This window comes from Bubalus bubalis, chromosome 5, assembly GCF_019923935.1.
Source record: "Bubalus bubalis isolate 160015118507 breed Murrah chromosome 5, NDDB_SH_1, whole genome shotgun sequence".
NCBI classification, from domain to species: Eukaryota; Metazoa; Chordata; class Mammalia; order Artiodactyla; family Bovidae; genus Bubalus; species Bubalus bubalis.
Genome location: NC_059161.1, coordinates 29,453,551 through 29,478,227, shown reverse-complemented (window position 1 = coordinate 29,478,227; position 24,677 = coordinate 29,453,551). Strand labels below are relative to the sequence as shown.

General features: G+C 45.6%; 1 protein-coding gene across 1 annotated transcript in view; it reads left to right on the top strand.

The window, feature by feature from the left end:
* Nucleotides 1-7,703: 7,703 nt before the first annotated feature.
* Nucleotides 7,704-24,677, top strand: part of ZBTB17 (zinc finger and BTB domain containing 17) — a 29,607-nt gene continuing 12,633 nt past the window's right edge. Inside the window, exons 1-2 of the mRNA XM_006079610.4 lie at nucleotides 7,704-7,856; nucleotides 9,912-9,998. The gene's annotated coding sequence lies outside the window, so the exon portion shown is untranslated. The remainder of the gene's footprint in view (nucleotides 7,857-9,911; nucleotides 9,999-24,677) is intronic.

The following is a 24,677-nucleotide window of genomic DNA, read 5'->3' as shown; positions in this document are numbered from 1 at the left end:
ATCACTGCAGATGGTGACTGGAGCCATGAAATTAAAAGACGCTTACTCCTTGGAAGGAAAGTTATGACCAACTTAGATAGTATATTGAAAAGCAGAGATATTTCTTTGCCAACAAAGGTCCATTAGTCAAGGCTATGGTTTTTCCAGTGGTCATGTATGGATGTGAGAGTTGGACTGTGAAGAAAGGTGATCTCCAAAGAATTGATGCTTTTGAACTGTGGTGTTGGTGAAGACTCTTGAGAGTCCTTTGGACTGCAAGGAGATCCAACCAGTCCATCCTAAAGGAGATCAGTCCTGGGTATTCATTGGAAGGACTGATGCTGAAGCTGAAACTTCAATACTTTAGCCACCTCATGCAAAGAGTTGACTCATTGGAAAAGACCCTGATGCTGGGAGGGATTGGGGGCAGGAGGAGGAGGGGATGAGATGGCTGGATGGCATCACTGACTCGATGGACATGAGTTTGGGTGAACTCTGGGAGTTGATGATGGACAGGGAGGCCTGGCGTGCTGTGATTCATGGGGTCGCAAAGAGTCAAACATGACTGAGTGACTGAACTGAACTGAATGTAACAGACATGGATTTGATGCTTGGGTCAGGAAGGTAGCTTGGAAAAGGAAATGGCAACTCACTCTGGTATTCTTGCCTGGGAAATCCCATGAACAGAGGAGCCTGGAGGACTACAGTCCATGGGGTCACAAAACAGTTAGACATGACTTAGCAACTAAACAACAACAGCGATCATTTAAAATAATATTAATTTATTTTACTTGAGGAAGCATGTCTAGTCCATGGGAGTCAAAAAGTCCCGATGCATCAAGACCAATGACTCCTGAGACTCCCTCTGGCACAGTGTCCTCACTGAGCAGGCATGCCTCGGGGTGGACAGAGACACTGGGTGGGGTCAGATCTAAGGGGAACTGCCCAGTCACTCTGTGTCTATTTCTTCTATGTCCCAGGAGAGGGAAATCCCAGAACAACCAGAGGAGAAGTAGCCGGGGAGGATGGGTCATAGGATGATTAATTGTTCTGCTTGTATTTCCCATATTTTAGGGTTCATTTGTTTGTTATTAGGAAATTACCATTTTATTGTAAATTTCCGGGTTGATGCAATAGCTTGTTCTTATTTGACTTTTAAATTTCACCTCTCATCCTAATTTTTGACAGAATTCTCACAATTAATGAACAAATTTGGATACCTTACTAGAAACTGAAATACATACTGTATGCAGGTTCCCTTCATTCTACCTTTTTCTGCCCTAGGATCCCATCCAGGGGATCCATCTTTTGGGTTTCTTTTTTTCATGGAACACATCTTTTTATGTGCTTGTTGATCATTTACATTTTTTCTGGTCATTGTTCAAGTACTTTTCCATTTTAAAACTTTGGTTGTCTTTTTTGTCGATGATTTATGTAAGTTCTTAATGTATTCTAAAGAACAGCTTCTTATTAGATATATCATGTACAAATATTTGTTTCCATTCTGTGGGCTGTATTTCTACTTTCTGGATAGCACCCTTTGATGCACAAAAGTTTTTAAACTTGAGGAAATGCAAACTATCCATTATCACATGGATATTATAACTGCTGGGGGATTCCCTGGTAGCTCAGCTGGTAAAGAATCCACCTGCAAAGCAGGAGACTCCAGTTTGATTCCTGGATTGGGAAGATCCCCTGGAGAAGGAAATGGCAACCCACTCCAGTGTTCTTGCCTGGAGAATCCTATGGACAGAGGAGTCTGGTGGGCTACAGTTCATGGGTCCATAAAGAGTCGGACACGACTGAATGAGTAACACTTTCCGAGCACTTGTGGGGAACTGCTTGCCGAGTTCTGGTCTCCGCTGGGAGGTGATGGGCTCTTGTGTCTCCGAAAGGCTCCTCCCCTGAGGTCCATGTGGTGAGAGCTGCCCTGGTCTTGCCAAGAGGCACATCCCTGAGGAAAAGCTGTGACCCTAACTCCAGGCTTTTGGTACTTGTACTGCCAGCTCTCCCTGTTGACAAGCTTATCTTGTGAAAAATTGAAAGTCACTCAGTCATGTCCAACTCTGTGACCCCATGTACTGTAGCCTGCCAGGCTCCTCTGTCCATGGAATTCTCCAGGCAAGAATACTGGAGTGGGTATTCATTCCCTTCTGGGGATCTTCCCAACCCAGGGATAGAATCTGGGTCTCCTGCATTGCAGGCAAATTCTTTACCATCAAAGCCACCACTTACCCTGAGATTTGTCTATCTTTGAAGATTATTGTTCAGTTAGCAACATTTGTTTTTTTTATAACTTTTAAACTCAATGTGAGAAATGAAAACAGGTTATATTACTTGTTAGTACTCCTTTAATTACTGTCCATTAGGTCTTTTCATGTCAGAGCTATTTTTGGGAATGAGCAGCGTTTACACATTTAAGATCAAATCTGGAAGGGTTCTGTGAGTGTCCCTGGTGGCTCTAAATAGAGGGGCAGAACCCAGCTTCTGAGGGCTCAGACTTCCCTCTAGGGGTGACTGTACATGTCTATGGTCTCCTCCGGAGCATTCAGTCCAGGGGGACGGTGTGCCCACGGTTGGAAAGTCACCCCCATAGACTCCCCTGTTGGTGCTCCTCACAAGGCTCTGGGAGGGACCCTTGTCAGTTTACTGGCTTCACTTGGGTGGGATTTCTGCCTTCTAGATGCAGGTTCAAAGGGGTAAGACATGGCTGTGCTTGGCACTGTGTTGGCTCCACTCAAGTCAGCCCTTGGCCAGTAAAGCCGGAGGGTCTGCCTGGAGTGGTGGGGATGGGGAAAGGGCTGCGGTCTCTATACACTAAGGGAATGGCAGGGTGGGAGGCCTGCTGACTAGGGCAGAAGTGGGGCAGTAAGCCCCGTGTTTTGCCCATGTACTCAGGATACAGCAGGTGAGAGCTGAAAACTCAAGCCTGTACGCTGAATACCTGCTTTTGCAGAAGTGGTGTTTTTTGTAATTTGCAATGCAAACCTAGGAAAATATAGTAAGATGTAATCCAAAGATAAAACAACATTCAGTAAATGTTCAAATTTTCAGGGGAGAGAAAATGCCCGTTGTTGGGCAGAGCTGAAAATTGAGGCCAAGCTGCTGGTGGGGATAGATGGACGGCCCTGGGACACCTGCGGGCTCTGCCTGGTGCTGCTCTGGGCTGGAGCCTGGGGCTCTGTGGTTCTTGAACCCTCAGAGAGTTTAGGCGTATAGTCCTTTTAGCATCCAAGCAGTTTGTTAATTGAAAGTGTTAGTCATTCGGTCGTGTCCAATTCTTTGGGATCCCATGGACTATAGCCCGCCAGGCTCCTGTGTCCATGGGATTCTCCAGGCAAGAATACTGGAGTGAGTTTCCAGGCCCTCCTACAGGGGATCTTCCCAATCCAGAGATCAAACCCAGGTTTCCAGCAATGGAGGCAGATTCTTTTCCATCTGAGCCACCAGGGAAGCATTAGTGAAAGTGAAGTTGCTCAGTCATGTTCGACTCTGCGACCCCATCGACTGTAGACTACCAGGCTTCTCCATCCATGGGATTTTCCAGGCAAGAATACTGAAGTGGGTTGCCATTTCCTTCTCCAGGAGATCTTCCCAACCCAGGGATTGAACCGGATCTCCCACATTGTAGGCAGACGCTTTACCGTCTGAGCCACCAAGGAAGTAGGGAAGCATTAGAGGGTTTAATTTTGGTTTTCTATCCACAAGCAGAAGTGGGGTTGAGGGTGGAGAGGATCCTGCCTTGGGCCCACAGCGACAAGTGTGGCCAAGGAGCACCTATCTGATGTGGCCCAGCCTGTGAACAGAGCCAGATGGGCCTGCCTGGTGAGGTTTACATTTCCCTCTGATAGAGTCAATTCCTAGGCAAGTTGATGAGAAGTCCAGGGTGCCCGAGGAGGAGAAAGGGGTCTGGGGCTCTCAAAGAGGAGATAGGGGTCTGGAATTCTCAAGGAGGAGGAAAGGACAAACATTTTTATTCCTTAGTAAGGATTATATAACAATAATGTATCCTGCTTGAGGACATGTTTCTCCTTCCTGAAAACCTTCTGACTAATCCTGTTATCTTAAAATGTATATAATGGGAGTGGGTCTAGTAAGATCTTTATGACTTGAGATATCCTTTTGATTTATTGTAATAACCAATTAAAAAGTATAGAATTCCCTTGCTAAGACTCGGGATGGGGGCACTCTCCATCCTCCTTCTGATGTCTATGTCAGAAGCGTTCTCTGTCCTTTTTCACTTTAATAAAACTCTGCTACTCAAAAGCTCTTGAGTGATCAAACCTATTCCCTGGTCCTGAAGCTAAATCTTCTTTGGAGATCACAAATCTGACACTGTTTGCCATAAGCTATCACCTCCCTGAGGGAACCGTCAGCTGTAATGCAGAAAATCTGGGTTCACCTGACGCTCCCCAGACACATAGGAGATGTCTTTCCTTTGGACGCCTCTCACCTGCTTCAAGTGCATGGGTCCATAGGCACCCAGCAGACTGTAGAACATTCTCACCCCAGGAAGCCCCTGGCACCCACTCCCTGTCTGTGGCTCTGCCTCTTTCTGATCCACGGTCGTACAACATGGGAACTTAGGAGGCTTCTGCCTAACATCCGAGGTTTGTCTGGGTTGCAGTGAGTCTTCAGGTGTCCTTTTATAAGTGTAAATTCCAACCCCACCCCCACCTTGACCTTAATTTTTTTTTCTTCCCTTTGCCTTGGAATCCTTTGGAATACAGAGCAGCTTCAAACTTGGTGTTCCATGTGGAGCTCAAGTGTAGCTTCTTGGTCAAGTTGGTGGGGTCTTCCAGATTTTTTTTCATTTTCTGCCAGAATCAGTTTTCACACCTGAGCATCCTCTTCGGGCTCCCAGCAGCAACTGAGCAGACTCTGGGGCTGAGCACTATAGCCTACTTGGAGCACCTTTGGGGAAAGATAAGTTGTTTTCTTCTAAATGTAAGATTGGTCAACCTGAGATTAATGAACAGGGTGCCTGGGCCCAGTCATGGTGGGGGGTCGCCCAGAAAGGAGAGGCTAGCGGTGTTCTCATGGCTCCAAGAGGGTTGTCTTTTGTAAGTTTTGGGTAATTGCTTAATGAATTATAGAACCACGTGTCTTAAAAAGCGAGTGAATGTGTGATTATAAACACAGTTAATGTGATTTTTTAATACCTGCAACCACTTGCTCCCCAAACAGTGAGCTGAAATGCAGGTATAATGAACATGTGTCCAGATCCTAACTTTATTCTCATAACTGGAGGCTGGAGGTTTAGCCTGCATCTAGCAGATTTTCCCAATTTCTCTTGTGGATCATTTATCATTAATTCCCTCTGGGGTTTAGATTGATTTTTTTTAAACTTTATTCATTTTCATCTTCTCAATTGCACTGTCTTTTAGGCCTTTGATTAATTTATGTAACTCTTCACTTCTCCACTGTGCACTTTTTGTTGTCATGGTGTAAAAGCTAAAAATAAACATGATGTCCATGCCTCGGGGCAACTAAGCTCGTGCGCCACAGCTATTGAACCGGTGCTCTAGAGCCCAGGAGCTGCAGCTACTGAAGCCTACGAGCCCTAGAGCCTGGGCTCCTCAACAAGAGAAGCCACCTCGATGAGAAGCTCATGCACCACAACAAAGAATAGCTCCCACTTGCTGCAACTAGAGAGAGCCCACCCAGCAACGAAGATCCAGCACAGCCAAATAAATGCATAAACATTAAAAAAAGAAAAACATGATTTCTAAGACTTGAAAAAACAAACACATCACCACAGCAAGTGTCCATGGCTCTAGATTTGGGACTAGACACTGGTTCCAGGCACCAGAATGCTGAGTTTGGCGGCCCCCATCTCATATATACTTCTGAACACTCAGGAAGCTGGAGACAGGCCATCACGCATTGCTGGCTGCAACACCCCACATTTGCATGACCTTTCTTGCCAGCAAAAATCGGCTAACATCAGCAGGCCAATGGCTTCCAAATCTTACTTATTGGCAGAATCTACCTGTACCTGGGATTCTAACTGCTACTGAGTCTGGGAAATAAAATTTTAACTTTTTAGATTCTGAAAGGAATGGATTGCACGTCTCAATTGACTACATCCAACAAAGATGGACTCAGAAGTAGAAACTTAACATGTTTAGTATTGGGAAGACAAGAGGGTTCCTATCAGATTTGCTATTATTATTTTTCCTGTAAAAGAACGGGTGAAGTCAACTGTTGCTGAGTGTTTTAGTTTCTCTAGTTATTGTGTAGACAGCAGCAGTGAACTGGCCAGACTGACATTTGTTGAAGTCCCTCTTAAGGCTGGAAGTCATGAATTTGTAGAGAACAGTCTGTCCCATTGGGTACTTTCTCCAGTTGTGTTTGGCTTTTTAGGTGTTGGCAAAGGGGAAAAGGAGCAGTTGGATTCACCCAGGGTTGAAATTCTTATGAAATCCACATGACAAAAAGACAAGACAGCAAAGGAGATCAAGGTTGTTGCAAGGGTGTTGTTAAAATTATGGATCATGAAAATAAACAGGGTCAAAACTGAAGAAAGGAGAACTATTAGGAAATAGAAAAGTCAATGGCCTGGTGGTGCTGAAAAGTTGGAAAGACACCACAGAGGAGCTGGTAAAATCTGTAAGGCGAATTTTGTTTTCAGGCACCCTCATTCACACACAGGCTAATGGACCACAGCCTTGTCTAACTCAATGAAGCTTAAGGCATGCCATGTGGGGCCACCCAAGATGCACGGGTCATGGTGGAGAGGTCTGACACAACGTGGTCCACTGGAGAAGGGAATGGCAAACCACTTCAGTATTCTTGCCTTGAGAACCACATGAACAGTATGAAAAGGCAAAAAGATAGGACACTGAAAGATGAACTCCCCAGGTCGGTAGGTGCCCAATATGCTATTGGAGATATGGTTGGATGGCATCACCGACTCAATGGACATGGGTTTGGGTGGACTCTAGGAGTTGGTGATGGACAGGGAGGCCTAGAGTGCTGAGGTTCATGGGGTTGCAAAGAGTCGGAAACGACTGAGCAACTGAACTGAATCCTGCTGCTAAGTCACTTCAGTCGTATCCGACTCTGTGCGACCCCCTAGACTTCAGCCCACCAGGCTCCCCCGTCCCTGGGATTCTCCAGGCAAGAACACTGGAGTGGGTTGCCATTTCCTTCTCCAACGCGTGAAAATGAAGTCGCTCAGTCATGTCTGACTCTTAGCGACCCCATGGACTGCAGCCTATCAGGCTCCTCCATCCATGGGCTTTTCCAGGCAAGAGTACTGGAGTGGGGTGCCATTGCCTTCTCTGGAACTGAATCCTGGATATCCCCTAAACAGGGAAAGGGGTAACGTTTAACTCAGAAGGTAGAAAAACATAACTGTGGTCCTACAGCTTTGATGCCACAACTAGGTTCATTCACATCTCTGCTTCACCGCTTGTAAGACGCGTGACAACGGGCAATTCAATTACCCTGAAACTCCGTTTTCCCTTCTTCAAAAGTGGGAGAAAAATATTATCGTATGATGGTGAGAAGATTTGAGATAATGCGCGTAATGTGGTTAACACAGTGCCTGGCACACAGGAAGCGCTGAACACGTAGAAGCTGTTACTTTTACATTTGAAACAGAAAATCAAGGAAAGGTTACAATGAGAGAATTTCTAAGCGCACAGTGCTGTTTTACAGAACTTCTGGATTACTATGCGCATGCGCCAGTCCGCGAGCTACGCCTAGGACGGGCACTGCGCATGCGCCGGAAGTTGCAGCCGGGAAGCCAGCGAGGTCGGTTCCGCCCGAGTCTAACATGGCGGCGCCCTTTGTCTGCTCTGAAGTGCCGTCCCCGGCCTTCTCGCGGCCGTGATGCACCTCCTTCTGTGGTGGGGTCCAGGACATGGCAGGTGAGGGTCAGCAAGCACCCGGGGCCGGGGGAGTCCCAGGAGTCGGGCGGAGGCGGCGGAGGATGGGACGCGGCGGGACGCCGGGGACGGTTGTGTGGGGGAGGGGAGGGAAGTGGACTGGGACGGGAACCCGGACTGAGGGGACCCCGTACATGAGGGTGCAGGACAAATGGGTAGGGGGGCGCTGCCCGGCGAGCGGGCGGATAGTGGGCGGGCGGACTGGACTCGCCGTCCCGGCGAGGGAGCGCGAGTCGCCTCCGGGCTGGGTGACACCCCAGCTGGTGGCATCTCCGCCCCCGCCGCCCGGCTGTCACCGCCCCTTGACCCCGCGTGCCGCGGCGGGTGGGCGTTCTGAGGCCGCGAGGTGGCGGGGTGCCAGCGCAGCTCACTTTGGCCGGCGGGGCTGGAGGACACATGCCTGTGAGGGCCTAGAAGGAGTTTGTCGTGGTGGAGACCGATACTGCCCCTATATGAGATCACTTCATTCATTCATTCGTTCCACAGACGGTGGTTCAACTCCTGATGTGTTCAGAGGATAGAGCGAGTGGTTAAAAAGTGTAGGCTGTGGAGCCAAGCAGCCGGGTTTGAATCCTGTCTTGGTGCTTGCCAACTGTGTCCTTTGGCACGTTGGTTCCTCACCTCGTGCCTCGGTTTTCTTATCCTTAAAGCATGGTTGAGAATAAAATCTGCCTCCTAAAACGATTATAAAGGTTAAATGAGGTAATCGGTGTAAAGTGCTAAGAAGGCCTGCTGGCACAAAGTAAATGCTGTGTGTGCTTGTTGCTGTTATTTTTTGTATAATCATCATCACCCAGAGCTCAGAAACTCAAGTGGGAGACATACTGCAATGTAGGCAATTCTGATATGATGGGAAAAAAGCAGAAAACACTGGAAACACTGAGTAGAGGCACCTCACTCAGTTTAGGCAAATCCAGGAAGGCTTCTGTTCCCCAGGAAACAGAACTGGAGGATGCTTGGAGAGTGCAGGCAGAAAAGGGGAAGAGTGTTCTCAGCTGAAGATGGAAGGTGTGAGAAAGCTGCCTAGGGACAGAGATGAAAGACACTAGTGTATGGTCTGGTCCTTGGGGGTCTTGTTTGGGGAGGGAAAGCAGCCATGGGGCAAGAGGCATCCTTAGTTCCCCAACCACGGATCCTGTAGTGCAATCTCCCCTAGGGAAGATTTTAAACCTAGCTGTGGACTTGCAATTTTAGGTTAATGAGAACGCATTTAAGAATCAGATTTGTGGATTAGAAAGATCATGCTAGTGAAGACTGTATTAAAGGGAATGGGCCTGGAGGCCAGTTAAGAGGCTACTAGAACTGTGGAGGTGAGAGATGACCATGGCCTTGAGTTAGATAAGAGGCAGAAGGTGGGGAGAGATGTGTTGGAGGTAGACTTAACCAAAGTTGGTGATGACTTAGATGGGGGATTTAGGGGCTGGGGGAGAGGTCAGGGTTGGCTCTGAATTTTTGACTGGTGGATGGCGATGCTGCTCAGTGGGATAGGGAACAGGATAGGGAGGGGATTTAAGGAGAGAAGATATATTTTGTTTTGAACATGTCTGTTGTTAGTGCCTGTAAAACTTTCAAGTGGAACCATCCATTGGTGATCTAGCATCCATCAAAAGTCACTACAGTTATGGGAAGGGATGTGTCACCTGGGTGAGGGTCTGGAGTGAGAAGCATGGTTTCTGGGACATCCCTGGGGAATGCCAGTGCAGTAAGACTACTTGGGCACAGCCTCATTGCTTTGCTTATCAACCTTGTGTTATGTCTTTTGATCAGCAGGCTTTCCCGAGTGTAGGGGGCTTTCCTGAGTGTAGGGGGCTTTCCTGAGAGTAGGGACTGGGACTAGGTTTATTCATCTTAGTATCCCAGCTGTCCAGCACGGGGTCTGGCCTGCAGCAGCCCAGTCACAATCCAGTGTAACATTTATTGAGCACTGCCTTTGTGCCAGACTCAGTGCTCTGTATTTGCCTGTATTTGGTGGATACAAGAGCAGCTCTTAGAATCCTGCAGGTTCTCATCAGATTTTCTGCTTGGTCTTTGATTCAGGTAATGAGCTGGAGGAGGAGAGCCAAGCTGGAGTTTCCCCAGACAAACTGTCGGAACAGAGTAGCCTGGGCTACTTGGAAATCTGAGGTAAGTTTGTTAAGACTCAAAGATGAAACAAACCAGGAGGTCGATTTGTTTGTCCTTCTTCTCTAGGCACAGCGTGCTTCAGCTCACCCTTTCCAGACAACTTTTTCTTTAAAAGTGTACAGTAATGACAAAATCCTAGTTAGTTTGGTTAGGAGAATGTTGATAATATTGTTGTCATTTTACTGACAAAGATCATGCTACATTAATCCCTGGGCAGTGTTCACACCTTGTTTTAATTAAGTACAATCTAAAATGCTCCAAAATGTAGTGGTTGAAAGGAAATAGAAATTTATTCCTGTCCCTTAACAGTCTGGGAGTAGGCAGTCCAGACTGTGAGAGTAGCTCACTCTGTTATGCAGTCATCCAGAAGCAGGGTTCCATTGATCATGTGGCTTTCCTTGCTCAAAGGCTTCCATCTCATGGACTGAGCAGGCTGCTCTGGATCCTGCCATTGTGTCTGCACTCCATATGGCAGAGAGGGAAAGACAGAGTAGGGAGCACATACCCATTCCTTTTAAGGTTCTAATGTTTAAAGATACATATTTTTGTACAATGTGTCCCCAAACCCCAGGCTCTGGTGTACAACCCAAGGAGGAATCAGGACTGTTCCAATGCTGGAGGGAAGGCTGGCTGAGAGAACCTGTTCTGTTCCCAGTGTGACTGGATTGCTGCCTCTGATGGTTAGGCCTGAGGGAAGGCCACTCACTGTTGGAACAGGGTGGGGTGTGTTCCCTGGCCCCCTGGCCCCCTGGCCCCCTAAGGCAGGCTCCTCTGGCTTTGGGTTGTTCATGTTGCTTGGGTCCAGGGAGTCCATGCTTGCTTACACAGTCACTGTTTTTTGTGCCTGCTGTGTCAGACACTGCACTGGGGGCTCAGGGTGTGCATATGAGGGAGATGGATCCTGGGATCAAGGTGCTCTTAGCCACATGGATAATCACAGTATGGGCTTCCCAGGTGGCTCAGTGGTAAAGAATCCACCTGCCAATGCAGGAGACATGGGATCAATCCCTGGGTCAGGAAGATCCTCTGGAGAAGGAGATGGCAATACTACTCCAGGATTCCTGCCTGGAGAATCCCATGGACAGAGGAGCTTGGCGGGCTACAGGCCATGGGGTTGCAAAGAGTCGGATACAACAGAGCAACTAGACAACAAAAAACAGAATTTCTGGGTTATGGGGTGCTGGTTAGAAGCATGAACTTCTAAGTCAAAGATACTTGAGCCTAACATACCTGGTCCTTACACTTACTAGCTGTGTGCCTTTGGACAGAGTACTTGACCTCTCTAAGCCTCCGTTTCCTCGGGTTTGTAGTGGGAATAATGATGACCTCACGCCAGCTTTATTTAAAGGGTGGAATTATTAATGAGGTAATGCATGTAAAATGCTTTATCTAGTCTTTGAGTCCACAGTTGGTATCTAGTGTTACTATGTGTTAATTAGGAGAGGATGACCTAACAACAACCTCCTATGAGGGTCAAGAAAGTGCAGAGTTGAGGAAGAAAAAAATGCTTAGGATAGGAAAGTAAGTGACCTTCTTACATCTGACCCGGTTCCTGGCCCAGCTGACTGTTAACTGCGTCTGCGTGCCCTCGTGCCCGGGCCCTTCTGTGCACATGCATGCCTGTGTGTGTATACAGGAAAGACATTTTAAAGCGTCAGGTGGCTTGATTTTGTTGCATGTAAACTGAGCCTTCAGTCTAGAATGCCAAAAGGGCAGCCTCTGTGGGCCGAGCTCCAGTTTGAACAGTTTGCCACAAAAAAGACCAGGTATCCACTCTCTACTGCCCTGGAATTCCCCCAGGGATGGTGCCACACGGGTGGCACAGAGGTTCTCAGACCTGGTGTCTGGCAGGGTAACGGACACCACCAAAGGGCAGGACTCCAACTTCACAGGAAGCGAAAAACTCCAAGTACATTTTGTGCACAAAGCATATTGTCCTAGAGGCCATGATTTACCAAAATCTACTTCTTCTGCCAGCCACATTTTTAAATGATTGAAATAATAGAGGTCACAAAGAGTAGGCGTTTTAGCACCAAGTGCTTTTAGCAGTTGCTCCACGTGTGTGTGTTCAGTGTCAGCATAGGTGTCTGGCACTCTCAGAGGTCCTCATGGCTATCAATAGCTTAACAGTCTGAGGGCTACCTACGGTTGACCTCAGTGATGTAGTCACAGATGCATACAGAAAGCCAGGGCTCTTACATTCACACCTGCTTGTTAGGAATCGGAGAGATCAGCCTTGAGCTTCAAAGGAAGGAAGCGGAGGGCATGGTTAGAGTTGAGAGTTGCTCACTTGTGTCTAAAGAGCAGCATGCAGAGCCTCAGAGGTGGCAGTTCCTGCTGAGAGTCTGGACCCAGCCTGAAAGCAGCTTTGGTGGGTTCATTGTCACATCAAAAATGTACTCAGCTTCTGGTCTTAAAAGGTCTGGCAGTAGAACCTGTTCCTCCTACCCCACCCACCCCACTTCCTCTCCTGACCTGATTCATTTAAGCAGTACCTTTCCTGTCCTGAGTGGAAGGCTCCAGGGCCCAGTGGGAAGTTGTCTCCAGCTCAGGAGCCTGGGTGGTGAAGCATTTCTCATTTCTGTAGTCTCAGAGCTGGGTGGGCCCCTGTCAGGGACTTTCCTGGTTGAGTGTAACTCAAGTCAGCTGCCTAAGTTAATGCTTCAAATCATGGCTTAAAGTCAGAAATAACATTGTTTAATTTTGTAAGTTGTCTTGTTAAATATTGAATAGATACAAAAGAATATATACCACCTGAAGGATAAGCATACAAGGAACATCCATATACCCATCACCTCCTTTACACTAAAGACTGTTCCCATTACCTTTGAAGCGCCCCCCCCCCCCCATCCTGTCCCAGTCCCACCCCAGCGTAATCACTGGATTTGGCTTTTACTGTGTTCATGCTTTTCTTTTCTTTTTTCTTTTGGTGTTTTTTCTTTTTTGGCCCCATGGCTTGTGGGATCTTAGTTCCCTGACCAGGGATTGAATCTAGGCCATGGCGCTGCAAGTGCCAAGTCTTAACCACTGGATCGCCAGGGAATTCCCATCTCTTGCTTTTCTTTATAGTTTTACCACATGTGTTTGTGGTGCTAAACAATGTCATTATTTAATTTTGCCTGATTTTGGACTCAGTACATCATCTTTTTTTTTTTTTAATTTAATCAGATCATTTAATTTTTTAAATTATTTTTTTCTACACAAAGTCAATTTTTGCATTGTACTCTTGGCAATGGTGAAAAATAAAGGGGAAAAAAGCAAAGACACAGAGGAGAAATAGAACAATTAACCATCATGTGAAGTTATATACTCACATTCTCTGCACATACACATTCAAATTGGAAATTTAAAAATAATTTGCTAAGATATTTTTTTTACTCTCAAGTACATCTATCTCCAGTTAATGCTTAACCACTCCCCAGGGCTATCTTAGTATTAAATTTTACAGACTAGCTTTGGATATGAAGAGACAGAATTACGATTCTTGTGTTCTTTAGTTTGGCCATGATTAGGAAGTATAATTTTCCATTGGTTAATAAAAAACCTTGAAGGAGTAGTAGATTTTTTAAAAAATTTATTTATTTAATTTTTCTGTTTCTCCATTGCTGCCTTGCAAATAAATTCTTCAGTACCATTTTTCTAGATTCCGTATGTATATGTTAGCATTTGATATTTATCTTTGTCTTTCTGTCTTCATTCTGTACAATAGGCTTTAGGTTCATCCACCTCTTTATTTATTTTTTTCCTCTTTATTTTATTTATTTTTTTAAATTTTATTTTATTTTTAAACTTTACATAATTGTATTAGTTTTGCCAAATATCAAAATGAATCCGCCACAGGTATACATGTGTTCCCCATCCTGAACCCTCCTCCCTCCTCCCTCCCCATACCATCCCTCTGGGTCGTCCCAGTGCACCAGCCCCAAGCATCCAGTATCGTGCATCGAACCTGGTCAGTATATCATCTTGTTTTTCTCAGTGATGTAAATTTTTTGCTTAACACGTGTTCTTGAGGTTAATCCATGTTGCATATAGGTGTGTTTCGTTTTCACTGGTGAGTTGTGTCCTGTTGTATGAGAATTTACGCATCCTTTCTATTGTTGATGGATGTTTGTTTTCAGTATTTTGCTGAGACAGACAGTGATACTGTGACCGTTCCTGGGGCACGTGTGTGCAGCCTGTCAGGATACACCCCAGGGAGGAGGACTGAATCCTAGGGTATGTGCATCTTCAGTTTGACTAAATACAGTAATACCAAGTTGTTTCCAGAGTGGTTTCCCCAGTTTACTCAGCTGACAATTCTGCCTGCTTCACATCCTCCGAACAATGGTATCATCAGATTTAAAACTTTTTACTAATCTGTTGGAAGCTCAGTGATACCTCACGTGGTTTTGATTTGCATCTTCATGGTTTTTAGTGGGTTGAGCATCTTTTCATGCACTAGTGGATCATTCAGCTTTCAGCTTCTCTGAAAAAATGGCTTAAATCTTTTTGCTCATTGTTTTATTGAGTTGTCTTTTTATTATATGGAGACTTTTTTCTCCCTGTTTTTTTGTTTTGATATTAATCCTTTGTCAGTTAGATGTGTTGAAACTATCCACTTCCAGTTTGTGGCTTGTCTTGTCACTCTAGTTTTTTTAATGAACAAAAATTCTTAGTTTTAATGTCATTTATTAACTTTTTCTTAATAGTTCTCACTTATTTCTTTTTAAGAACTTCCTCCCTGCTTCAAGTTTATAAAGGTATTTCCCCATGTATTGTCTTCCAAATGTTTTATGATTCTTCACCTTTTACTCTTAAGTCTTTAGTCTGTTCATAATAATTTTGTATATGGTTTGAGATAGGAGATAATTTTTTCCTTTTTTTAAATAAGCACATCAGATTAAGCCTGTACTATGTACTGAAAAATACATTCCTGTTTTGTGAATCTTTAAAGTCACCAGTGACCACCGTCGTGCACCAGGCGCCCACACGTGTGCGTGCTCTTTCTGGGCCCTTTACCATCTGTCTCTGTCTCTGTCCCAATATCCTGCCAATTTCATTTCTCAGTTCTTTTATTTTTTTCTATTTTCTGTTTATTTATTTGGCTGCACCAGGTCTTAGATGCAGTGCACAGAATCTCTGATCTTCTAGTTGTGGCACACGGGATCTTTACTTGCAGCTTACAAACTCTTAGTTACAGCATGTGGGATCTAGTTCCCTGACGAAGGATCGAACCCAGGTTCCCTACATTGGGAGCGGGAGTCTTAAGCCACTGGGCCACCAGGAAAGTCCCTTTGAGTTCTTATATAACAATTCTTGGTATCTGGTAAGGTTTTGGCTTTCTACTATCTTCATTTTGGATTATGTTTATCAAATTCCATAAAAATTGTTGGAGTCTTTTATTAGAATCACTTTGAATTTTATTAGAATTGAATTTATTACATGTCAGTTTGGATAGAGGTGATGTTTATATGATATTGATCTTCTGATTCATGAACATGGCATATCTCTCAATTTACATGACTTGCCAGTTTCTAATTTTGTGAAGTGAAGTTTGCTCAGTTGTGTCCGACTCTTTGCAACCCCATGAACTATACAGTCCACGGAATTCTCCAGGCCAGAATACTGGAGTCGGTAGCCATTCCCGTCCCCAGGCGATCTTTCCAACCCAGGGATCAAACCCAGGTCTCCCGCATTGCAGGTGGATTCTTTACCAGCTAAGCCACAAGGGAAGCCCAAGAATACTGGAGTGGGTAGCCTATCCCTTCTCCAGCAGATCTTCCTGACCCAGGAATCAAAATGGGGTCTCCTGCATTGCAGGTAGATTCTTTATCAACTGAGCTACCAGGGAAACTTTAGTCAGTGTCTTTGCACTTTTCTCCCAAGCAGTTAGGACCTTATCACACTTTAGTTCCTGATACTCCCTCCTCAGCTTTTAGTCCATAGGTGTATAGTTTGGCTCTTTTATGTTTTGGTCGTGCTGGGTCTTGGCTGCTGCATGGACTCTCTCTGGTTGTGGTGAGCGGGGGTAGCTCTTCCTGTGGCGGCTTCTCTTGTTGCTGAGCGCAGGCACTAGGCACATGAGCTAAGTCATTGTGGTGCCCCGGCTCAGCTGCTCTGTGGCATGTGGGGTCTTCCCAGACTGGGGATCGAACCGGTGACTCTTGCATTGCCAGACAGATTCTTGACTACTGGACCACCAGGGAAGCCCCCAGATACGCTTATTTCTTATTTACTATTTTAGTTGGTCCTCCCTCCTTGCATCAAATACTTTCATTTTGGGATCACTTTTTATCTACCTGAAGTGTATCTTTTACAGTGTATGACTTTGGGGTGTAGTCCATGGGGGGCCATCTAGTGGTTACAGACTCTCCCAGAGGAATTGTACACCTCTCCATCAGGTGCCTTGATTTGATATGGGCTGTTTTCTGTGCCATTTTCTTTCCACTAAGATATAACCCTTTGGGACCCAGCTTTATTCTGGAGGGACCTCCCTTTTTGGGGAGAGGGGGAGAACTTGAGCTTGCCCAGTTCTGCAGATGCCTTTGCTGCCCACCCTCAAAGCTCCACTTGCTATCTGAATTCCAGCCTTTGCTTAAGTTTGTTTGACCTGTCAGTCTTCCTTGTTGATTTGCCAGTTCTTTGATGCATTTTAACAGATGTCATACAGTTTTTCTTCAGCATTTGTAGCCCTGTGTCATGAGAGTCAGTCGGGGTACCTGGTATGCTGTGTTGTTGTTTACTTGCTAATTCATGTCTGACTCTTTTATGACCCCATGGACTGCCCACCAGGCTCCTCTGTCCATGGGATTGCCCCAGCAAGAATATTGGGGTGAGTTGCTGTTTTCCTTCTCCAGGGGATCTTCTTGACCCAGGGAGCAAACCCAGGTCTCCTGCGTTGGCAGGTGGATTCTTTACCACTTGAGCCATCAGGGAAGCCCCTACCTGGTGTGCCATGCTTTCAGAAATTAAGATGCTTCAGAGTTTCAATTTTATGTTTCATTTGGCAGTTGCAAACTGAAGATCAGAACTAAGACTTAACATCGCTCATTTCTGACTTTTTGAAAAAATATATAACATGTTTTGTAACACTAATTAGTGTAAAGAAAGGGAGTTGCCAGTTAATGGCAGAGAATTTGCCCTTTTGGGACAGACTGAGGATCCAGTGAATGAAGAATTCTTTGTCTGTCCATGGAAGTTTTGTCCCTGTTGAAAGTGAAAAGAGCACACCTCATAGAGTGTGGTGGACTTTGGCCTTGGATCCGGGCATGTCATTGAGACCTGGGTGGAATGACAACTTCTCTAAGCCTTATTTTGCTCATCTGCACAATGAGGGTGATCATATTACTACTTTCCCAAAGAATTAGTGTGAACATTTGATGAGGTTGTGTATGTAGGAAACACTCTGCAGGCAGGTTGCCCCGGCAGCTATTCCAGTTTCTCCCTAGTGGCTGCTGTTGGACTTGTGCGCCCCACGTGTCACTGCCCTTGGGAAACAGCGAGCCAAGTATTTCTCTTGCCAGTAACCTCCCCTCAAGTGTTCAGCATAGTGGGACTTATTATTAGCACAGCTCTGTTTTCTCTGGACCCAGTCCCACAGTCCTTTACCAGGAGTCACTATTTCCTTACAGCTGGGTAATACCCCATCAGGCTGGGAAATCGTAGCCTCCGCATGGTGGGCTCTCTGGTCAGTTACTCATATCTAGGCATTTTTAATTTGTACCTAACCGATGAGCACATTTAGAATCTGCATTGGTGTTGACAGGCTGCAGCCTGACACAGTGTGCCACTTTCTGCTCCTGCTCGCTGGGGACATGCTCTGGACCAGAGTGGAAACTCAGTCTTTTCGATCTTTGCCACCATTTGTGAATTTCCTGTTCATTTCTTTGGCTTGTTTTTCTGTTAGAAGATTTTTTTTCTTGCTGTTTACTTTTTAATAACAGCTTTATTGAGATAGTCACATACCATACAATTCACCTCTTTTAAGTGCACAATTCAGTGGCTTTTAGTTTATTCACAGAGTTGTGCAACTGTCTCAACCAGAACATTTTCATCATCCCCAGGAGACACCTGCCACCCATTAGCAGTCATTCCCCATTCACCTCTGTCTCCCCCAGCCCAAAGCAACCATTTTCTATCATTATGGATTTGCGTATTCTAGGCATTTTGTATACATGGAATCATGCATCTTAGTCTTTTGTGGCTGGCTTCTTTCACATAGCACGATATTTTCAAGGTTCAATTCAAATTGTAGCACGTATCAGTACTTTCTTATTATCAAATAATTCTCTGCATGCTGCATTTTATTTACTTATTCATTAGTTGATGGACATTTGGACTGTTGTGACCTTTTTTAAAAAGTTAATTTTTGACTGTGCTAAGTCTTCGTGGCTGCACGTGGGCTTCCTCTGGTTGCAGTGAGCAGGGACTACTCTGTAGTTGCTGTGCAGGCTCCTCATTGCAGCGGCTTCTCCTGTGGCGCATGGGCTCTGGGACATGTGGGCTTCAGTAGTTGCAGCACATGGGCTCCGTAGTTGTGGTGCGCAGGCTTGGTGGTCCCACAGCATGTGTAATCTTTCTAGACCAGAGAGCGAACCTGTGTCCCCTGCATTGGCAGGTGGATTCTTGACCTCTGGATAACTAGGGAAGTCCTGCTTTGACCTTTTGACTGTTCTGAATAATGCTGCTGTGAACATTTGTCTACAAGCTTTGTGTGGACATATGTTTTCATTTGATTAAAGTTCTTTATATTTTGGGACTGCTAACCCTTATTTCCCATATAGGCTGTAAATATTTTCCCCCCAGTTTATATTTGCATTTGGGAAGTTGAGAATATAAGGGTAGAAATGTGAATGAGACAGAACATTTAGGTTTCTGACCTATCTTTCATGCCCTTAAGAATTAAGTTCGGGTACCGTCACTTTCTCATCATGGTCCCATTAAGTGGCCCCTTGGGACTGACCTGCTTCCTTACATGGCCTTGCAGGTGCTCTGTCTGCCTCTCTTTCTGTGTCTCTATCTGTCTCTTGCCCTGCTTGCCCTCGGACCAGCAACCAGGCAGTGCTTAGGGTGGTTTCCAAGTTTCTCTCAGAAGCTCGCACTTCAAAAGGGGCTGGCTGAAAAACCGCCAGGGTTGCAAGTCATTCGTTAAAAGGCTTCCAGCAGCTTTGCTGATTCATGCTGCTGCAGGTGCTGGGTGGAGGGGCAGGAGGCCAGCTGCACTGTTTCTTCAGGGCCAGCTCGGGGTGATCTGCTTCTCCTCCTCCCGGGGCTGCAGTCCAAACATTGCTGTCTTCTGGAGCAGCACTCAGCATCTGGATCTGAGGAGCCTAACAGTTTGAAGAAATCCTTAGAGGTAGAGGCACTGAATTCTTGGCCACTTTTTGTCCAGGCCTGTCTTAAGTTTTTGAGGTGTCTGAAAATACTTCTCTAAAATATCCTTACTCTTAGTTTTTCCCAGTCAAGTTTTACCAAATATTAACTTCAGTTTAATCCTATATGGAATAGTGAATGTACAGTTTGAGGTCAGCTTATATAGGTCATAGATATTAGTATATAGTTCATAGTTGATGTTCATGTCACCTTTCCCTTCTCCAGGGGATCTTCCCAACCCAGGGACCGAACCCGGGTCTCCCACATTGCAGGTGGATTCTTTACCAGCTGAGCCACAAGGGAAGCCCAAGAATACTGGAGTGGGTAGCCTATCCCTTTTCCAGTGGATCTTCCTGACCCAGGAATCATACTAGAGTCTCCTGAGTTGCAGGTGGATTCTTTACCAACTGAGCTGTCAGGGAAGTCCAAGTATATAGTTAATAGTTGATGTTCATGTCCTATATGGTTCCTGTTCCTAGTTGGAAATCTTATTTCCAATATAAGGAAAGTTTTAGATTAAAAAAAAAAAAAAGCTAGGTGCTAGGTAAATATGTCATTTTTATTGTCATTCACATGGTATCTGTTATACTTCAAATGCATGCATTTGTAATCTTCAGTCTTGTTAATGAAATCATTTACTCAACATTTATTAAATCTGAACAGTAGAAGGGACCTTCGAAGTCACTAATCCTAATGAGAAAACAAACCCAGAAAAAGTCAGTCACATGAAAATCACATGTTACATTGATACATACATCTACCTTCTAGTAATTATTGGATTGAATACTGGAGTGGGTTGCCATTTCCTTCTCCAGGGGATCTTCCTGACCCAGGGATCGAACCCAGGTCTCCTTCATTGCAGGCAGACGCTTTAACCTCTGAGCCACCACAGAAGTCCAGTAATTATTAATAGTATTCAACTTACTTCTTTCTTTATTTTGGATTCTTGATCTTAACTAGTACCTTGGGACGACTAATCCTTCCTTTAGAATTGTCATGTTTTATCTTCTTTCTCGATGAAAGCTGCTTTGCTCCTCCAAAATCATCATGTTCTTCGTAGAAAAGAAGGTGGCTTTTGCTGTTAAGTACAAAGTACCTGTGCCTTGCCTTCTGGTTACTATTGAGTGGAAGAAGTATTGCAGTTTGCAGGGCCCTTTTCTGATCTTTTTTCAGGTTGAAGCTTTATCTCTCATGGGTACCTGGCTTACTGATGAGATTTTACATCCATTTTTGTTTTTATTATTTTAAATATAAAAAAATTTTTATTTGGCTGCGCCGAGTCTTAATTGAAGCACACAGGATGTTTTATTGCAGCATGCAAATTGTTAGTTGTGGCATGTGTGATCTAGTTCCCTGACCAGGGATCAAACTTGGCCCCCTGCATTGGGAGCACGGAATCTTAGCTACTAGACCACCAGGGAAGTGCCTATGTCCGTTTTTAGACAATAGGGAAGGGAGGCGAGCGTTGGGTTCCCCGCTTTCCTGTTACAGATTGATGTTGCTGGCCTGGGTTTATGTATAATAACAGTGATGGCCACAGCAGCTTTGTGAAGTGGACACTTTTAATACCATCCCTGTTTCACAGAAAGGAAACTGAGATGCAGAGATTTAAGTAGTCTTGCCTGAGGGACTTAACTAGCTTTGGCTGGATTCCAAGGCAGGAGTTCTAACCGGGTCAGGGGAGCCAGCTCCCTGAAGTCGTGTGCTGAATTGTGTGTGTGACTCCCGGGAGAGGCCTTCAGGGCCGTCGCAGAGTCAGAGGGGTTCATCCGCGTCTGGAAAAGGCCACCAGCTGCTCTTCTTGGGGATTTTCCATTTTGTCCCCTTAAGGAATTTTTGCTTATCAAGTTTTCCCAAGTGATACATTCTTTGTGCAAATTACCATAATGTTCCATTTCCCTTATGAGAAATTTTTTGCTTTTGAGAAGTTTTCGGTCACCAGGTCTTGCAGAAAATGTCTGAAAGGTTATGGTTAAGAGAAAGCGAAGAAGCTCTGACTTTGTGGACATTTTTTTTCTCTCTTTTCTTCTTTCTCCCCTCCTTCCCTCTGTGTTTTACTTTCTCGGTTTTAATATTTTAATCGATAACCTTTTCAAGTGGTAAAATAAAACAGAAAAACCCGGACAGGATGCAAGAGTGAAGAGTGTAACTCCTTTCCATCCTTCCCTTGCTGCTGTGAGGGGATCTCCGTTACCAGGTTCTTGTATGTCCCTCCAGAGTTGTGGGCATTTTCTTTGAAATGTGAGTAAGAGGTCGGAATTCTCAGCCTGGGATGTGGTGGTGGACAAATAGCATGGCCCAGCTTCTCCCGGGCAGGGTTGGGTACTAAATGGTAAGGGATGCTGAGATACTTAAAGCTTTCAAAGGATGCTGATATTCAACAGGACGACTGCTTGCACATGCTGCTCAGAAAGACCCACAGTGAGTGTGTTGGGTTCTGGGCACCAGTCAGCCTCACCTGGCGCCAGCCTGGGGGTAACACTGCCCCATTCCTCATGTCCTGCGGGACCAGCACTGCAGGACTTCCTGAGTTTTTCTGCTTCTGCTCTTGCCCTTTCAGCCGCTCCACACTCATGCAGCCAGAGTGACCTTTCAGAAATGTGAGTCTAACTGTGGCCCTCTTGCTTAAATCTGGCATGACCCCCACGGGCTGGGGAGGAGGCTGAGTCCTGGAGTGACAGGCGTGGCCTCCAGCCTGTCCCTCCACCTGCATTTCTCACCACTCTGTCTACTTGCTTTCTCCTCACTAATCCTTTGCTCCCACCATCAATTCCTCACCTCGGTAAATGACACTGCCACTTGGCCAGTTTCTCAGGCTAAAAATTTTGGTGTCATCCTTGACTCCTTTCTTTTCTCACAACCAACATCTTACTTGGTCAGCCTTTCTGTTGGCGTCACCAAGACATATCCCTAATCCGACTACTTCTCACCTTTCCGCCTACACCTTGTTGGAGGCCACCTTCCTCTCTGGCTTCTCTCCTGGTGTTCGTGTGTCCATCACACTTGCCTCCTTGTAGTCACTCTTCTGTTCTCAGCCCCACCGCACCCCCAGGGCATACTAGCCTACTTAGAAGAAACTCCAAAGCCTGACTTGCCTCTGAAACCCTGGGCGATCTTAGCCTCTACTGCTGCCAACCTTGGTGCCTCTCATCCTCCTGCTCCCTTCCCCTTTCAGGCACTCGGGCCCCTTTGGCCAAGTAACATCTGTCTCCAGACCTTTGCTTTTGCCCTTCCTTATGTCTGTAATTGTCCCCGGGCTTATGGTGGCATGGCTCGCTCTTCACTTCATCCAGGTCTTTGCGTCAATGTCACCTCCTCAGAGAGCTCCTCCTTGACCCTTTTCTGGTTAATAGCCTCGGCTTTCTTTGGTTTTCTTCACAGCACTGAGTATGTGACATTATGTAGGTATTGATTTATTATCTGTCTTCCCCACTAGGCTCAAAGTGGGAATACTGCCCCTAAGGTGAGCACAGAGTAAGCACTCATTAAATATGTGTGTGATTGTTTAGTCTCTGTTTATATCTGTTTCCTGATTTATGGATGGAGGACCCCAGAGGGGAGTACAGTAAGTATATGGGCAGCTGTATCGCACCACAGAGCTTCTGTATTTTAGGGGAGATTTCTCATTCACACGCATAGAACTGATTCTCAAATACGTATTGCTGCTGTTGTGATTAAAAGACTGTGATTAAGAGTTCACTTTTCATAGTGGCTTTATCTGTTAGTTTTTCAGTAGCAAGCACCAAAAGTACAATGATCATTTTGTAAGGGTCCACACAATATTTTGACCTTGAATCAGTCATATTCCACACGGCCAGAAATCTGTTCTGCTGCTGCTGCTGCTGCTGCTAAGTCACTTCAGTTGTGTCCGACTCTGTGCGACCCCATAGACGGCAGCCCACCAGGCTCCCCTGTCCCTGGGATTCTCCAGGCAAGAACACTGGAGTGGGTTGCCATTTCCTTCTCCAATACATAAGAGTGAAAAGTGAAAGTGAAGTCGCTCAGTCGTGTCCGACTCTTAGCGACCCCATGGACTGCAGCCTCCCAGGCTCCTCCATCCGTGAGATTTTCCAGGCAAGAGTACTGGAGTGGGGTGCCATTGCCTTCTCCGAAATCTGTTCTATACCAGGCCTATTCCCCAACTTGATTTGAGAGCAAGGTCCTAGGTGTTGTAAACAGCTGTAAGGAAGAAACAAGAAGTCTGCCCACCCAGCGATGAATATATTATTTATTTATTTATAATTAATTTTAAAAATTATTTTTATTTTTAATTAATTTTTAAATTAAAAAATTGTGTTTATTTATTTTTAGCTGTGTTGGGTCTTCATTGCTGTGTAGGCTTTTTCTCTAGTTGTGGTGAGCGGGGGCCGCCCTCTAGTAGCAGTGTGCCGCTTCTCATTGCGGTGGCTTCTCTTGTTGCAGAGCACAGGCTCTAGGCTGTGTGGGCTTCAGTAGTTGCGGCTCCCCGGCTCCGGAGTACAGGCTCAGTAGTTGCGGCTCCCGGGCTCCGGAGCACAGGCTCGGTAGTTGTGGCGCAAGGGCTTAGTTGTTCTGCAGCATGTGGGATCTTCCTGGATCAGGGATCAAATCCACGTCTCCTGCATTGGCAGGCGGTTTCTTCACCACTGAGCCAGCAGGAAGCCTAGCAGTGGACTTGTTAAACTTCACAGGAGGAGATGTGCAGGTGTAATTTCAGGGCGTGCCCGTGTGCCACCACCCTCAGGGAGTACTGGACAGAGAATGATCGGACCCCAAGCATGTGCCCCATGTTCTGTGTTCTCTTTTTGGTAGCAAGGCCCTTGATCTGCACATACTGGTACAGTGAGTTCTAAACTGCCACAGGTGCTGGGATACAGGACTGCTTTCTGCAGGCTCAGCCAGCCCTTCCCTGCCCAGACACGTTCCTAGAGCGGTGGGGTCAGGGAGATGGGTGTCCACTCCCTCTTTCAGAAGCATGGTTAAATCTTAGAGGTCATGGAAGTTGTATAGTTTGAAAAGCAACATCAGTGTCACATTTAATTTTATATTTAGACATTATTTTTAGATTTAAAAATCAGTGTTTTTTTAATAACATAAATTCAGCAGAGAAAACAGTACTAAACCTTGGCAGGGAGCATTATATAGAAGGAAGCAGTGATTTTCAGGGTAGGGGCCACTACTCAGTAGAAGATAAAGCATTTGGGGGCTGTTGGGAAGGGCTGAGTCAGGTTTGTGGGTTTATATAAAGTGGAAATTGATTCTAAAAGTTTGAGAAACACAAGCTTAATAGAAGAGCTGTATTTGCTGGGCAAGGAGGCAAGTTCCATAGGGCTGGTTTTGTTGATA